Genomic DNA, 4,572 nt, shown 5'->3' with positions numbered 1-4,572 from the left:
TAGTCCATGAGAGCTCTGGATGGATGGTAGTATTGTTCTTACGGTGTTGTAAACCCCTTCAGCTCCTTTAATTCTTTCTCTAACTCCTTCATTACAGACCCTGTTCTCAGTCAATGGTTGACTTCAAGGATCCGCCTCTGTATTTGTCATTGTCTAGCAGAACCTCTTAGGAGACAGCTATATCAGTTTCCTGTCAGCATGCACTTCTTGGCACCAGCAATATTATCTGGGCTTGGTGGCTATATATGGGCTGGATGGCCAGGTAGGGCAGTCTCTGGATGACCTTTCCTTCAGTCTCTGCTCCAACATTAGTCTCCATATTTACTCCTGTGAATATTTTTGTTCCCCCTTTTAAGAAAGACTGAAGCATTTGCACTTTGATATTCCTTCTGCTTGAATTTTATGTAGTCTGTGAACTGTATCTTGGGTAATCCAAGTTTTTGGACTAATATCCACTTATCCAAGACTTTTAACATGAAAGGGTGTTGGGTGTTGAATTTTGTCAAAAGCTTTCTCAGCATCTAATGAGATAAACATGTGGTTTTTTTCCCTTTGATTTTTTTTTTATATAGTAGATTATGTTGATGGATTTCTGTATATTGAATCATCCCTGCATCCCTGGGATGATGTCTACTTGATTATGATGAATGATCATTTTGAGGTGTTCTTAGATTTGGTTTTCAAGAATTATATTGAGTATTTTTGCATTGATATTCATAAGGAAAATTGGTTGCAAGTTTTATTTCTTTGTAGGGTCTTTGTGTGCCTTAGGTATATTACAATTGTGACTTCATAGAATGAATTTGGTAGTGTTCCTTCTGTTTCTAATTTGTGGACTAGTTTGGAGAGTATTGATATTAGGTCTTCTATGAACATCTGATAGAATTCTGCAGTCAATTTTATTCCATATTAGAATAGCTACTCCAGCTTGTTTCTTGGGACAATTTGTTTAGATTTTTCCAGCCTTTTACTCTGAGGTGGTGTCTGCATTTGTCACTGAGGTGTGTTTCCTGTATACAGCAATATGACAGGTCTGCTTTATGTATCCAGTCTGTTAGTCTATATTTTTTAAATCGGGTTATTGAGTCCATTGATGTTGAAAGATATCAGGGACCGATGATTGTTGTTTCCTGTTATTTTTGTTGTTAGAGGTAGAATTATGTTTGTGTGGCTATCTACTTTTGGTTTAGCTGAAAGATTACTTTCTTGCTTTCTCTAGGGTATAGTTTCCCTCCTCCTGTTAGAGTTTTCCATCCATTATCCTTTGTAGGGATGGATTTGAAGAAAGATATTGTGTAAATTTGGTTTGTCGTGGAATATCTTGGTTTCTCCGTCTATGGTAATTGATAATTTTACTGGATATAGTAGCCTGGGCTGGCATTTGTGGTTTCTTATGGTCTGCATGACATCTACCCAGGATCTTCTAGCTTTCATAGTCTGTTGAGAAGTCTGGTGTGATTCTGATAGCTCTGTTTTTATGTGTTACTTGAGCTTTTCCCCTTACAGCTTTTTATGTTTTTTTTTTTTTTGTTTTGTTTTGTTTTGTTTTGTTTTGTGCATTTGGTGTTTTAACTATTTTGTAGCAGGAGGAATTTCTTTTCTGGTCCAATGTATTTGGAGTTCTGTGGGCTTCTTGTATATTTGTGGGCATCTCTTTCTTTAGGTTAGGCAAGTTTTCTTCTATAATTTTGTTGAAGATATTACAGGCCCTTAAAGGTCAGAATCTTTGCTCTCTTCTATACCTATTTTTTTTGGTTTGATCTTTTCATTGTGTCCTGGATTTTCTGCATGTTTGGGGTTAAGAGCTTTTTGCATTTTGCATTTTTGACTGCTGTATTAATGTTTTCTATGGTATCTTCTGCTCCTGAGAGTCTCTCTCTATCTCTTGTATTCTGTTGTTGTTGCTTGTGTCTATGACTCCTGCTCTCTTTCCTAGGTTTTCTATCTCCATGGTTGTCTCTTTGTGATTTTCTTTGTTAAGATTATTTTATTGAGGAGTGAGAGACAGGAAAAGGTGGAGGGCATTGCAGCTTCTCCAGACTCCACCAGGGGGAACAGACCCCCTTCCACCTCCTCCTAAGTGGCTCCCCTGCATTATGGGGGACATTGTGCAAATTCTACCCAATGTAGAAAGAGGAAGGTATGAAGTGGCAGCAGTTGGGATTGGGGTGACTATTGGGTACTAGGGGGTTTGTAGAGCTCCAGCATGAGGGCAGAGAAAGTGTTGACTTTGTCAGTGGCAGCTTTACAATGTAGAAGTCTTCATAGAAGTCATCCATTTGGTCAAGGTATTTCGCCTGGATCTTGTGTCCAGCCTTATATATCTTGCAGGGTTTTTCAGGATCAGGGAAGACAAACTGGTTGACAATAATGTTGTGGGTGTTGATCTTGCACTTAGCCAGGTCTTGGATCAGCCGTTTCATCTTATACAAGGACAAGAACTCAGCAATACACACAGATGAAGGTTGTCTGTTCAGGGTCCTTGAACTATTCACTAACGGTTCGGATGACAGGCAATGTCTCTTCTAGCTTGAAGGCCAGTCAGCTTTCATGTCCCCAGACCCAGCATGTTGCATATCTGTGAGATGAAGGGGCTGATCTGGCTCTTGATCTACATCAGGCAGCCCAGGCCCCACTCCACGATGGTGGGAAGTTCAGGAGCCTGAGAGTGTGGCTGGTGGGTGCTGTATCAAACACTACCACTAAAAAGTTCATGCCTTTCACCAGCCTCATCAATGACCTTGGAAGGTGTTCATGGCCTCCTGCATCATCTTCTTGCTCATGCTCAGCATGTTGTCTTCCTCGAAGAACTCACTGGGGAGGTCTGCAATGCCCAGGCCGGGGTTTATCTCCATAGCAAAGAGGTTGTCATGGCCTTTGACCTTGGTTGGCACCTTGGAGAACTTCTGATCAAAAGCATCTGAGATGTTGTGAGCTGAGTCTGTGGAAATGACTAGACAGCTGGACCACCAGGCTGCAGCTGCAGGTGGTCTTACCAATGCCACCCTTGCCCCTGATGAAGATCCACTTATGGCTATGCTGCTCAATGATATTGCTAAGGGTAAGTTCCAGCGGCTCCAATTAGGTGCATTCTCAAACTCTTCTGCTTTAACCCCCCCACCCAGGCACCCCTGCCGCCATCATGGACCCTCCTTTGTGATTTTTTTAATTGTTTCTACTTCCACCTTTAGATCCTGGGTGGTTTTGTTCAATTCCTTCACCTGTTTGTTTGCTCTGTGTTTCCTCATTCAGGTCTTCTACCTGTTTACCTGTGTTGTTGTGTATTTCTTTAAGAGAGTTATTTATGTCCTTCTTAAAGTCCTCTATCACCGTCATGAGTTCTGAATTTAAATCAGAATCCTGTTTTTCTGGTGTATTGTGTATTCATGGCTTGCTGTAATGGGGGAACTGGGTGCCGATGATTTTAAGTGGCCTTGGTTTCTGTTGCTTAGGTTCTTGTACTTGCCTCTCACCATCTGCTTATCTCTCGTGTTAGCTGGTCTTGCTGTCTCTGACAGTGGCTCGGGCCTCCTGTAAGCCTATATGTCAGCAGTCCTGGGAGACCGACTCTCTCCCAGAGGGATATGGGTACAGACAGCTGTGGCACAGGGTCAGCTCGGGGCGCAGACAGAAACTGGAAGGATCCTGTCTCAGACTGCTTCTCAGTTCTTGTGTCCTGAGCCCTCCAGGTGGGTTCTCCTTAGGTCAGGAATTTTTGCAGAAGTGGTTGTCTCACCCAAGCTCTCAGGCATGTCAGCACTCCTGGGAGACCAGCTTTCTCCCGCGGGATCTGGGTACAGAGAGCTGTGGCACAAGGTCAGCTCCAGGCACAGATGGAAACCAGGAGAATCCTGTCCCAGCAAGAAATTTTCTTGATAATAATATTTGAAGCAGTAAGACTCGCACTCAATGTTCATGGTACATTCTGGTGGCAACCCAAACAAAAAGGCATGAAAGAAGAAAACTTTGCTTTTTATCTCCTTTGCCCTCATTCTTGCTGACAAGTCCTTCATTTCTCCACCAACAATAGAATGAGCCTCTTTAGTATTCTAAGATATATTAAAAAGCCACCAGCTACCCAGGAATCTACTAGGTTTGCAGTGCTGGATTGAGACTAAAGAGGCACCCTCCCTTCTAAATTAAGCAACTGCTGAGTTCTTAGTCTCTCCAATGTGAGTCCAGCACTGTTAGACACTTAAGACAAATCCTATAAACCCCTCCAATAAATCCACATTAATGTCCGTGTTGACTCTGTCTGTTCTTTTCCTTCTGAGAACCTAACACATCCATCATCTAACACCATTTACCGCACCCAGACTGGGGCGTCCCTGGAGACCAGAGGACAAAACACCCAAACAGATGTCCTCCCTGCAGGCGGTGGTGCCGCATAAGACATACGGGGTGGTACTGGTGTGAGAGCTTTCACAGAGATAATAATTCCTGAGGCAACATCACAAAGTGATAATAAGCAGAGAACTCAGAAAGTGCTTGAAATTCAAAATATGCTTGCCCAATACAAGGAGGTCAAGGGACTAGCCACTAACTCAGGTTTACCTGAGAAAGGGGGTCTGA

General features: G+C 42.7%; 1 pseudogene across 1 annotated transcript; it reads right to left on the bottom strand.

Moving 5' to 3' along the window:
* Positions 1–2,172: 2,172 nt before the first annotated feature.
* On the bottom strand, positions 2,173–3,141 carry LOC308421059 (ATPase GET3-like; annotated as a pseudogene). Its single transcript has one exon. The product of its transcript is annotated as an ATPase GET3-like (transcript).
* Between the last annotated feature and the right edge of the window lie 1,431 nt (positions 3,142–4,572).

Source organism: Micromys minutus (genome assembly GCF_963924665.1).
Source record: "Micromys minutus genome assembly, chromosome: 5".
Taxonomy (NCBI): domain Eukaryota; kingdom Metazoa; phylum Chordata; class Mammalia; order Rodentia; family Muridae; genus Micromys; species Micromys minutus.
This window is presented reverse-complemented; position numbering and strand designations above follow the sequence as displayed.